The following is a 13,401-nucleotide window of genomic DNA, read 5'->3' on the forward strand; positions in this document are numbered from 1 at the left end:
AGGTACTCACTGCAAACTCTAGTGTACTTCTGCTTTCAGGTATATATTTCGTAGTAGTTTATAGATACATGTGAAGATATGCTCTCTCTCACAGAAACTGGTGTATATCTAGGTTTTGGGACTTTGTTAGAAAGTGAACCACCTGAGATGAAATTAGAGTATACTATGAAAGGAAAGGTCTCACCCGAGTAATGAAGCTGAAGGGTTGTCATTCCACATGTGAAGTCTCTGGACACAGTCTGAAGTGAAGCATGTTGAGGTGGCAATCGTTGCATTGGTTAGGTTGTGATCGGCGGATGCAATATTATTTGATATGGATTGGGAGAGGCATATGGGAAAGTGGGCCCTATCCAAGGGTTCCAGGACTGGGGGAAGTAAGGGCTCTATAGTGGAGATGTGATGTTCCTGCTGTCTTAGGGTTCAAAAAGACAATCGATAGTTAATGTTATCATCACATTATTTGGTAATTGGGTTAACTTTGAAAAGTCCTTTTGTTATGGTTTGCTGTACAGTATCCAGTATCTTGTATATAGCTGTGCTATTGGATGCTTCTGATCTACTTGGTCTAGGCTTTTGAGAGAGTCCGCATATGAAATACACAGCCTATATATTAAAAAGATTCAGTTTGTGTTTTGAAAAACTTTGAGACATACAATTAATTTCCCCCTCTTAAATTAATTAACTAGTGATCTATATGTCTACATTTTGCTAGGAGTGTACATAAACACTATTCCCACCACCAAAAGACTGTGACCCATCCCTCCCACCCACTCCCTCCCCCCACTGGCCCAAGAAGCTGCATGTCTACCCCTTACCACAGGGTTTTTACTTTGGTGCCCTACTTACAATTTGGTCAGGTCCTGCTTTTAGTTTCCCTTTCAGATCTTCTTAGTCAACTTCTGTTGATGAGTGGGATCATCCCATACTCATCTTTATCTTTCTGACTTAGCTCACTTAACATAATTCCTTCTAGCTCTGTCCAAGATGGGTCAGAGAAGGTGGGTTCATTGTTCTTGATAGCTGCATAGTATTCCATTGTGTATATATACCACAGCTTTCTCAGCCACTCATCTGTTGTTGGGCACCTGGGTTGCTTCCAGGTTTTAGCTCCTTTCTCTGACAGGTAGGAACCTATATCTCTCTCATACTTCTAAGGATGGGTACCTATTTGATCAGTTTTCTCTTCAGAATCCAGTTCTCCCATCATTCCCTTCTCCATGTGAAGTGATACTGCCAGGCTCAGACACCCCATCTACAACTTGCACTTATGTCTCTCTGTCAGTCTGAGTTCTTACTTCCCACTCCATGTGGCTACTCCTTACAAACAACCCTTTTAAAAATTATCTTTATCAAAAAAAAAATTTATCTTTATCTATTTATTTATTTATTTGGCTAGAGATAGCCAGAAATTGAGAGGGAAGGGGGTGATAGAGACAGAGACAGAGAGACAGAGAGATACCTGCAACACTACTTCACTCACAAAGCTTTCCCCTTGTAGGTAGGATCTGGGATCTTGAACCTGGGTCCTTGTGAATTGTAACAGGTGCGCTCAACCAGGTGCACCACCACCCAGCCCCTACAAACATCCTTTGTTCTACCAACTTCTGGATTTAAGGGCTGACTTGGTGAGAGGCAAGAGTGGGGTAGGGAGGAGTGGTGGAGGGGTGGATAAAGTGAGAGAAAGAAGAAGAGGAAGAGCAGAGTACATAAAGGGGGACAGAAAGGGTTAATGACATTTTGCTTTTGTTTCTTAGTTGCTCCATGAAATGTACTATGCTGGCTGTCTTCACACCTGATGTGTGCTTGCAGGAATAGGTGACCAATATGAGCCACTCCAGTTCTCCTCTTTTGTCCACTTTACATGCCCACCTACATGCAGCAATCCTCTGTCCTGGCCTCAGCCATCCTGACCTTGACTCAGGGTATACAGTTGTGGACCATCCAGTTTGTCAAGAACGGTCACCTGGAAAGAATGAAGAATTTATCTTCTACCCAGAGGAACATGCAGAATGCTGTCATAGGGCAGCTGATAGCTCAAATGTAATTCCAGGAAATTATGAGATCATATATCTGAAAGGGAAAATACAGATATATATGTCCTTTTTAAAGTATGGCCCACTTTAAAAAGGGAATTGGGAGCATTGTTTATCTTTTACTTGGAAAGTTTCATCACTTAAACACATATAGTGGATGAGCTCACCTGTGTGTTCAAAATAAAATAAAAACAAACCCATGGACAATGATGCCATAACTGAGGTTTCCAGAAAGAGGATAGGGTATAAGGGATAGGATAGTCTTACATATGGTGTTTTTTTAAAAATGTATCTACAAAAATGCTAAAGGATTTGGTATATCAAGAAGTCAACTACCTGTAAGCTAATTAAGAGTGTCAGAAAACTACAACTAAGTTGCACTAAGAGTTAGTAAAGATTTGAAAAGTGTAAATGTACCCCCTAAATTGAACATTTAAAAGAAAGCTTGAGCCAATATTTCCTGATTGCATTAGAATGAAGAAACTAAAAAATTTTAAACCCTCAGAATAACTGAAGCTATGGCATATTTCAGTTGAAATTTTAATTCCACATTACATTTATCTACTTTCCAGGCAGTATATTTTTAGGGATTTTTAAAATAGCAGCAAGGGAGAACAATATATCAGAACAATAGTTATGCAAAAAGACTTCATGCCTGGTGTTCTAAAGTTCCAGGTTCAATCCCCAAACCACTATAAGCCAGAACTTAGCAGTGTTCTGGTGTCCTCTCTCTCTCTCTCTCTCTCTCTTTTTCTCTCTCATCTATCTCTATCTGTATCTGCCTCATTAAAATAAATAAAATAAAATATATTTATAAAAAATAAATTAAAATAGCAGCAAGGCCAGAATGATTAATAAAAACATTTAGATCCTTGCATGAATTTAAAGTTCCCACCCTTAGTCTTCCATATTCAAGGATAATCTCAGAGATCACACATTTTGAATATCATAGTTACTTTCTTTAGAGCAATCTGGTGGCTCATCTCAGTGACATGCTTTTGCCAATACCACAGAAAAATCATGTATTTTTGCATTCACTTCAAGCAATATAGAAATGCTACTCTATGGGAGTCGGGCGGTGGCGCAGCGGGTTAAGCGCACGTGGCGCAAATCGCCAGGACCTGCATAAGGATCCCAGTTCGAGCCCCCGGCTCCCCACCTGCAGGGGAGTCGCTTCACAAGCGGTGAAGCAGGTCTGCAGGTGTCTGTCTTTCTCTTCTCCTCTCTGTCTTCCCCTCCTCTCTCCATTTCTCTCTGTCCTATCCAACAACAACGACATTAATAACCACAACAATGTTAAAACAACAAGGGCAACAAAAAAAGGAAAATAAATAAATAAATAAATAAAAATAAAGAAATGCTACTCTATGTAACAACAATATTATGTTTAAAATCTTTCAGATTGATTAAGCCATGGAATTAAAAATCAAGGAATTGCTTTCTACACCTCCAGCCTCTTTCAGAAGCTGATGGAATGACGTTGTGGTTTTCATCTCACTGGTATTCACTGTCCCCAGTGGGACAAAAAGTCTTTGTGGAGAGAATTTGGGAAGTTGGATTGCAGGAGGAAAGTGGAGATAAGGGATTAGGGGAAGGCAGAGTGTTTAGGATGAGGGTTGGGAGGCTACACACAAAAAAGGGATTAGTCAAAAAATCTATGCCAAATGCCTGCCCATAAGCATCTAAAATGGTGATGTTAGGGTGCAAGATAGCTCACCTAGTAGGGTGCAGAGCTTGCCATGCTCACCATCCTGCTTGGATCCCATACCACAGGAGAGGGCCATGACACCAGCAGAAGTTTTTTTTTTTTAATTTATTTATAAAATGGAAATACTGACAAGACAATAGGATAAGAGGGGTACACTGCCACACAGTTCCCACCACCAGAGCTCCATATCCCATTCCCTTCCTTGAAAGCTTTCCTATTCATTATCCCTCTGGGAACATGGACCCAGGATCATTATAGGGTGCAGAAGGTGGGAGATCCAGCTTCTATAATTGCTTCTCCACTGAACCTGGGCTTTGGCTGGTTGATCCATACTCCCAGCCTGTCTCTCTCTTTCTCTAGGAGCCTGGGGAGTCAGGGCTCCAGGACACATTGCTCAGGGAAGTCAGGTTTAGTGTCGTGGTAGTATCTGCAACTTGGCGACTGAAAAAGCACTAAGAAACAAAGCAGAACAGAATTGTTAAATAGTCAGGAAACTAAAGGCAAAACTATAGCATATGAGGCTTAGGGTCTCCATTTTGGAAAAAGCCAGTATGTTTATTTTAGGTATATTCCAAGAGGTTCATGGTTTTACTAATTTTTGTCTAAGTCCAACAGCTAACATGCAGGTGAACCAAAGGTATTGTTTGAGGAAATGGTGTCAGAGTTGGAGATAGGACTAGAAAGCTGTATCAGGGAAGAGTAGCTCCAAAATATGGGAAAAGTATATAAATATTGTTAACTGTAACAGGGGAAGTTTTATTGCAGTAGTGTCTCCTCGCCCCATTCTAAAATTTAAAAAATGAAAATATTGGCCCAGAGCAGTGAAATCTTGCACATGAAAGGCTCTGGTACCACCATCATCATGATGATGAATTAAATAATGGAGTTAGACCCAAAAAATACTTATTTGAGGGTAGCTAAATATTATAGTATCAAAAAGGCTTGTCAAAACTTTTTGGAGCATAGTGAGTTTTTCATTGTTGGGCCTTAAAGCCAGGCCCCCTGCTCTGCTTACATAATCATTGTTTTGCCTGAAATATCCCCACCATGTTATCCCCTCAGGGTATTGCTAATTCAGTTAAAACCATTGCAACAGTTGCTAAGGATGCTTCCACCTTCCCAGCATGCCTTTTGCCTCTCTCCACCCCCTTTCCTAGCCAATCCCATTCCCAACTTGCCACTTCCATCTTTACCCTATAAATCCCGCTGCTGTTCCGGTTTCGCCCTTTTTCTCTTTGTCGTCTTGACCTGGAGAAGACCTGGAGAAGGGCTGGTGGGCATAGTGGGAGGTGGCCATTTTGCTAGCTCCACATGGCCTAAACCGCTGTGTTCACTCCCAACTCTGAGGTGTCTGCATGAATAAAGATTTGAGTTCCTGCTCCGCCACAAGTTCCTGGTCTCTTCTCTCACCGAGACGCAGCCCGACATTTCATGAATACAAACATAGATACACTTTTAAATGTGGATTATTTTATGTCTAAGTAATCTATCTTTGATGTGATATTCAAGAAAGTTAAAACCAGCACCACAGTTACTAGCTATGCCAAAATCTAAACAAGTTAACTTGGTATTGAGCTTTTGGCTTGGACCTGGGAGAGCCTGGTGCAGTAACTTTTTTCACAGGTAGTGCTCCCCCCCCACAACACCCCTCCCCCCCCCAATCTTAGCTAGCTTAGGTGAATTGTTCTTATGCTGATAGGTAATTAACCCAGAAGACTCCATTCTGTATGTTTAATTCATCTTTGCATGCAGGTGTCCAGGAAAGAAAAGCTTTTTCTTCTACCACTTAGCTTCATTGCCTACGGGCCCATGAGTTAAACTGAAAAAGACAATTTTGCAGGAGAAAAGACAAGCAATTTTTATGACCATTTAAGTATATGCAAATTTGAAGGGGAAAAAAAACCCAAAGTAGTAGAAGACCTGAGGACTTATATAAAAGGAAAGAGGTTTAGACTCAGAGTATGAATCTTAAAGAAATAACTGGAAAACCAAAGGAGGTAGTAAAAGGAGATAAGGGTCATTGTGGTTAAGTCTGTTTATAAAAAATTTCCTTGGGATCACTCTGCATCCTTGGTGATAGGAGCTTCTATTCTTCCTGGAAGAAGGTGAAGGGGAAGAAAAGGAAGGGAGAGTAGGAGACACCATCACAAAGGTAAATCTATGCCCTGTTTTTAGACAGTTAAGAGCAGAGAATGCTTGCTGATTGTCAGTTGCTTTCAACTCAAAATAATCCTTATGCAAAAGAAGCATATTTATGGGATGTTGAATTAGATTCCCTAGACCTGGAAAATCACCAGCTGACCTTCTTAGAAGATGTTTGTGTTTCTGTGCTCCACTCCATTCTCAATCATTTAATTGTCACTCTATTGTGAGACAGGTGGTATAGAAACCTTGGGTAGCCTTATCTTTCCTTGGGTATGTGTTTTGAATATCTCCTTATCTATGTCTGGAAGTTGACCTCTTCCTCCCTCTCTCTTGCCTTGGGCACCATCTCTTATCAGTTGACTTTCCAATATTGTCTCCACTGTCAGAATGGAACAGGACACCAGAAATACTTCTTATCTCTTTGAAAACATTATGTTGGGTTTGAGCTCTGTCATCATATATGCCAGAGATACTCTGGTTCTCTTTTTTCCTCTACCTCTCTCATAATAAATAAAGCTAAAAAATTATATGTGGTATTTTCCTCTTTTTTTTTTTACCAAGTTCATATTTTATTTGAATTTCATTGTACATTTTATAAATTCCAGTCATTAGTTTTTTTCCAATATAAGATGTTTTCTTCTCTTTAATATTGTTCATATAACATCTCACTTATTAAAATTTTTTAATAATCCCTGTGTTTTTCTTTATTCTTTTTCTTTCTTTTTCTTTTTTTTTTTTTTTAAGAAGAGCTTTGGCTCAAAAGTGGTGGCCACCAACAGAGATTCTAAAATGGCCCAAAATTGGAACTGAGGGTGTGAAATAAAATAAAATATGTCCCTTTCCAAGAAGTTGAGCCTTGCAGAAAATTTGTGACCCAAACTACTGGCCCCTTGCCACTCTCCACCCTCTGTTTTGATTGGCCCCAGTCCCACATCAAATCATCTCCCCCTACCAAAACAATCTCTGAGATAATGAAGATTTTCATATTTTTCCTTAAAAATAAAATGGCGTTCTATGCCTCAACTAACTATTTTAAATTTCCAATTAGGAGGAACTTTTTAAAAGGCTGTGTGTAACCATGTCCTCCAAATATTCAGTAGCTTTCATGCATCTCAGAATTCCAAGGTCAGATTTTTCTTAGCTTTGTTTGTAAGAAGAACCAGACCAGCTTGCACATGTTAAATAAAATATATGACTCAGACTTAAAAGTTTTCTTTCTTCTTCTGGGGAGGGGGGAGGGTGAACACGTTAGTCTGCCACCTGCCATCCTTAGTTTCTCAGAGCCTAATCAATCACCAACGCTGTTTCCCTCAGCTCCACACTTCCCAACTTTTAAAGTTATCCTAAAGCAGATTCAGTCTGGGAATTATTTTACCCATAAGTGCCTCAATATGTATATATCAAAGATGAAGACTTTAACTTTTTTCTAGTTTAAGTGAAACACCATTAGTAATCTAACATAACAAACATCCTTCAGTAACAGCTCTGAGTTAGAGTAGTGCACCGCCTGGTATGGGGACCTGGCTTATGGTCATTGCTAGTCAGCAGAGATGGTGATCAGGGAAGAGGGTTGAGGAAACATAAGCTGAAACCACTGTCCCTGTGTTTATCATGCATCAAATCACAACCACCTGGGTGAGTAAGGGCTGCTTCACTCAATCTCCTGGATCTCCAGAGAATTTCTCTTTGAGCCATGTGGAAAAGGATGTGGTGGACACTAACTTCAGCTTAGCCAAGATGACAGCAGGAGCCCACATCATCTAACACCCCATTCCTGTTTACATATCCCTCACACCTGCACACCAGACTCAGTAACAAGTGCTTACAGTCGACTTGATCACATTAGGTTCCAAACAGGATGCACACATTGTATTGGATTGCTTTGTTTATTTTTTAAATAGTAAGTATTTTGAAAGATTTATTTTAGTTTTTCATTTTTATTTTATGAGAGAGAGATTAGAGCAATGTTCACTTTTGGCCTACATTGGGGATTGAACCTGGGTCCTCAGGCATACAAGTTCTGCGTTCTACTGCTGAGCTATATCCCCAGCTAATCTTTAGTTGCCCCTCTCCATGGCATTTATTCATTGAATAACCAGGGTGTTCCCTACAGAAATTTTTCATGATCTAAATCTGGTTGATTCTATTTTCCTGGGATAGTGGTAGTGAATTCATGAAGATTGCTAATACCTAGACTTTTATTGTTATTTTGTTTTGGCAAGAATACCTTTTATTTTGTCTCATTAGTGATGGTTCCTCATTGCTCCTGGCTGATGTTTTTCAGATAGGAAGAGAGATATAGAGAGAAAGGTACCACAGGACCAAAACTTCCTCCAATGCAGTGACAACTGGGATCAAACCTGAGTCACACATACAGCAAAGCAGGTATACTGCCCAGGTGAGTTATTTTGCAGCCCTTAATTATTATTATTATTATTATTATTAATTATACCCCCTTTGGACTCCTACATTTTAGGCTAGTGTGGCTTGAAAAAGCCAGCTCAGCTTGCTTAACTTAATCTAAGAATGTGAAAAGTCCCACATAGGGAAACAGTGGGTAAGACCTGGGTTAGTTCCTCCCACCATCCCCAGCCACTTGTCACAAATTTATCTCTCTCTCTCTCCATTATCATAAAAATTCACTGTTTCTTCTTTTAATTGGATGAAGTTTCAAGCATAATTTTAATTATGGATTCAACTGTAGTATGTCAGTTGGGTTAACTTCTGGTAGGAAGAGACCACAAATACTCCCTTCACTGTAAGATTAGATTAGCCCCCCAATTTATTTAACCAAGGAGACTGCCTCTTACAGGTATGGGAGACTTTCCACAAGGTGGCTGCAGGCACAAGGTGTTTCAGTGGATCTCCCCAGGGACTAACTCTGGATGCCCCCACAACCTCCCCATCAGGGTCAATCAACATGCTCCATGATCATATCTATGCCATTGAACTTTTACACTCTGGTCTTATTTTTACAATTCAAGAAGAAGAATTGCCCTAAAAATCGGTTGACTTTTGTTTAAGAAAATATATTATCAGCTTTAGGCTATTCTTCCTTGAGCCAAATTCAGCTTCAGCAAAGCCAGCCCCAATCCAGGTGAGAGAAGTCAAATTTGGTGCCTGGTTTCCCTGAACCCCTTCTCTTCTTCTAGCTTCCTGGTGTCCTAGAAAGTGCATTTTCCCATGGTTGTTAACACTCTGTATCTGCATCAATATCCTTTAAGATGAATGTTTGATACAGAGCTTGTAGTGAGGCCCACCATCCTACCATAGGCTGATTGTATTAACCATTTCAAGATTTTCATCGAAAAGAAAGCAATTAAAATATTTTGGTAAAGATCTTATAGAGTAGGCCAGTAAGAGAGCTCACCTGGATACTGTGCCCTCTTTGCCATGTCTCCATTGCATTTGAGGAAGTTTTGGTGGTTTTTTAAAAAAAATTTATTTTTTTTTCTCTTTTGTTGCCCTTGTTTTTATTGTTGTAGTTATATTACTGTTGTCATCATTGTTGGATAGGACAAAGAGACACGGAGAGAGGAGGGGAAGACAGACAGCAGGAGACCTGCAGACCTGATTCACCGCTTGTGAAGCAACTCCCCTGCAGGTGGGGAGCCAGGAGCTTGAGCCGGGATCCTTAGGCCAATCCTTGTGCTTTGTGCCACCTGTGCTTAACCTGCTGCGCTACTGCCAGACTCCTATTTTGGTGCTTTTTGATGTCTTTTCCCCTCTTCCTCTGTCTCTCTATCCATCTCTTGCTCATTCTATCTGAAAATGTTGTGAAGCCCTGACCAAAAAAAAAAAAAAAAATCTTGTGGATCTATGAGAATGTATCTATGGGACAGAATACTACATAGTTTGAGAATTTCTGGTCTGCATCTTCCAGTTAAAGAAAGAATCTTTCTTTAAGATAACAGGTTCTTCCCAGAGAACTAGAGAACAGGTTGAGATGAACTCCTACAGGGCACATGAGGGTGGCTCATCAGTGGGAATCAGGTTTAAGAAAAAAACTAATAAAGTCATGGGCCCTCTGGAATATACCTAAAACAGAACTATTAGCTTTATCCAAAACGAAGACCCCCAATCTTTATCTGCAGTACTCATGCCTTTCAGTTCATGATTAGACAACAATTTGTTCTGCATTATATCTTAACTCTTTTTCAGCCACCAGGTTCCAGAGGATGCCATGATGCCAACTCAATGTCCTTGGGCAGAGGACCCCACCATGTGCCTTGGAGCCCTGCCTCCTCAGATCCCTGCCCCACCAGGAAAAGAGAGAGTCAGGCTGGGAGTATGGACAGACCTACCAACACCCATGTTTATCAGAGAAGCAATTACAAAAGCCAGACCTTCCACCTTCTGCACCCCAAAATGATCTTGAGTTCATATTCCCAGAGGGATAAAGAATAGGTAAGCTATCAAGGGAAGGGATTGGATATGGAGCTCTGGGGGTGGGCAATGTGTTGAAATGTACCTCTCTTATCCTATGGTCTTGTCAATGCTTTCATTTTATAAGTAAAAAAAGGGGGGGGGAATGTTGGAAGAGTCCCAGCACTCTGGGAATAGAGTTGACACTGCAGCACTGATTATGAAAATAATGCTGGTCCTGAGAGCTGGACCCCCATGACCTCCCAGCTCTTCTGGGGTGGGGGGTGGTTGGAGTTTTTCATCATATCAGTTTGTCCAGAGAGGACAGATGATCCACTCCATAAAAGGACATTCAGGTGCTATCAAGATGAGAGAATGGTTTACAGAGCAAGTGAAGCCTGACACAGATCCAGGCTCCCTTTGTGCAGTCAGAGCAGTACAGGCCAGCTTCCTCTTACCATGAAGAAACAAAACATGTTTCCTGTGCTTAAATAAATAAACCTTAAACCTCTACCATAAGGGAATTCATGTTCTAAAATCTAGCTCCATCAACAATACCAGGCTTGGGTAAGGTTATCAGATTGGGGCATTTGTGTTCAATTTCTCAATTTACCACATTCCAAGAGCAGGATTTAGAGTCATGAGGAGGGAATGTCTCAGAGGATGCCTGGGGTCAGGGAAGTGGCCATTTGTGTCCTGAAACACAGGACCGTGTGTTTCTCCAGCTGCTGTGGACAGGCTCTCTGGGGACGGTAGGCTTAGTTCATCTTGGCTGAGGGACAGCAGGGCTGATTTTCTCTGGTCACAGAAATTATGGTTTTCCCTGCTCAGGACATCTGGCCAGAGTTAGATGGGGAGGAGTCATCAACTGTAAAGGTTGCCCCTCAGCTGGAGAGCTAATAAACTAGAAAAAAAGAACTGGAGAGGAATTGAATTTTTTCATGGTACATCAAAGGGTATCATTAAAGGCTAAAAAGTGTTTGCTTTCATTTCATTTCTGTGTTTTTTTTAAAGTAAAACAACCATTAAACTTCTCTCTCTCTCTCTCCCTCTCTCTCAGTGTGTGTGTGTGTGTGTGTGTGTATGAAGGATCAAACTCAGGGTCTCACACATGAAATATGTACATTAAAATGGAGTTACATTCTCAACCTGTGAAGTTGTCTTTCTTTTGCAGAGCCACGGCCATGTGTATACACAGTTTTATTGCTTCCAGGCTGACTTTTCTTTAATAAGTAAGAATAATAATTTCTAGGATGAGGGTAGATAGTATAATGGTTATGCAAAGAGACTCTCATGCCTGAAGCTCCAAAGTCCCAGGTTCAATCCTCTATACCACCATTAGCCAGAGCTCATCAGTAGAAAGAAATGCTGTTTATTTATGGTAAAAAGAAATGCTGTTAATTTATGGAAAGGCAGAAAGATAGGGAAAGAGAGTGAGAGAAAGAGAGAGAGAGAAAGGAGAGACTATAGCACCAAAATTTAATTCAGTGCCATGAGGATCAGGCTTGTACTTGGGTTACACACATGACAAAGCAGTGCACTATCCAAGTGCTATTTCTTTTTTTTAAATTTTTTAATATTTATTTATTTATTCCCTTTTGTTGCCCTTGTTGGTTTATTGTTATAGTTATTATTATTGTGGTTATTGTTGTTGTCATTGTTGGATAGGACAGAGAGAAATGGAGAGAGATGGGGAAGACAAAGAGGGGGTGAGAAAGAGAGACACCTGCAGACCTGCTTCACCACTTGTGAAGTGACTCCCCTGCAGTGTGTAGCTGGAGGCTCGAACCGGGATCCTTACGCCGGTCGGTCCTTGTGTTTTGCGCCACTTGGCTTAACCCACTGTGCTACAGCCCAACTCCCTCAAGTACTATTTCATCTGTCCTCTATTTGTTTATTTGCCAGACAGAGCTAGAGCACTACTCTGACTTGAACACAGGACCCCACACTTGCAAATTCTACGTTCTGTCACTGTTCCTCCTTCCCAGTCACTATACTGAGCTTTTAATCTACATTTGAATGTAGTATATATATATTTAGAGATAGAGGATGGAGGATATAGCATAATGGTCATGCAAAGAGACTCTCATTCCTGAGGCTCCAAGGTCTCAGGTTCAATCCCCCATACCACCATAAGCCATAGTTAAGCAGTGCTCTGGTAAAACGAAAACCAACTAGACAAACATTACAGATAGAAACAGAAGCAGAGAAAAGGTGACAGAAGCCATGGCATTGAGGCTGTCTTCCACACAGTGGGGACCAGGTTTGAACCTGGAGTGCACACAAGGCAAAGTAGAGCACTAGCCAAGTGAGATATTCTGCCAACCTGTCAGGCTGAAATTTAGAAAGATTGTTCAGCGACTAGTGGACCGGGGCTGTAACAAGCCAGGAGTTGCACAAGGTTATGGGGCTATGTTGAAGACTGGGGGGAAAGGTGATGACGGGTCAGAGGACAGTGATTCCTGTTCTTCTTCCAGTATAATGTTTCTCCAAGGAGAGGTGGACTTCATAGAACTGGTTAACTATAGTAAAGATGTGTGACTTCCAAGTCTAGGTCATTAAAAGCATTAAGACTTCTGCCTCTCTTTCTCTCTTGTGACATGCATTTTAGGAGCATCGAGACAGTGAACAACAAGTCTGAAGTCTTTTGCATTTTGCTTCTTCTTCATTCCCTCCTGCTTTCCCTTCCCCTGGTTGTCTCTATAAAATATATTATTTTTGATACTTTGTCTAATGTAATTTATTTAAAGTACAGATCTCCTCCCTTTACTTATGATGGGGCTACAGTCTGATAAACCCATTGCAAATGAAAAACTCATTTGATACAGTGTCATAAGTTGTTCGCCTTTGTGGTCCAGGGATTTGACTTCAAGCTAGTATAGGAAAAGATCAAAATTCAGAAATGGAGACAAGCACAAAAACTCACCTGGATAATGTTCTTGCTTTGTTGTGTACATGACCCACATCCAAGCCTCACTGGAGAAAGCTTCAGTGCCATGGTATCTCTCTCTCTCTCTCTTTCTATCTGAAAACGTTCGTTCAGTGTGGTGAAGCTTCAATGATGATAAAAACAAAGCAAGACAACACCTCAAAGGTGGAAGCTTGGTTTTAACTGAATGCATTTTTCATTTGTGTCCTAGTAAATTGCAA

The 13,401-nt window shown here is 40.8% G+C and overlaps 1 long non-coding RNA gene across 2 annotated transcripts in view; it reads left to right on the forward strand.

The window, feature by feature from the left end:
- LOC132541329 (uncharacterized) overlaps positions 1 to 10,246 on the forward strand; it is a 128,491-nt gene extending 118,245 nt beyond the window's left edge. For both annotated transcript variants that reach the window (XR_009552500.1, XR_009552501.1), the window contains exons 3-5: positions 8,171 to 8,284; positions 9,403 to 9,490; positions 10,048 to 10,246. This is a non-coding gene — a long non-coding RNA (uncharacterized LOC132541329). The remainder of the gene's footprint in view (positions 1 to 8,170; positions 8,285 to 9,402; positions 9,491 to 10,047) is intronic.
- Positions 10,247 to 13,401: the final 3,155 nt, after the last annotated feature.

Source organism: Erinaceus europaeus, chromosome 11 (genome assembly GCF_950295315.1).
Source record: "Erinaceus europaeus chromosome 11, mEriEur2.1, whole genome shotgun sequence".
NCBI lineage: Eukaryota > Metazoa > Chordata > Mammalia > Eulipotyphla > Erinaceidae > Erinaceus > Erinaceus europaeus.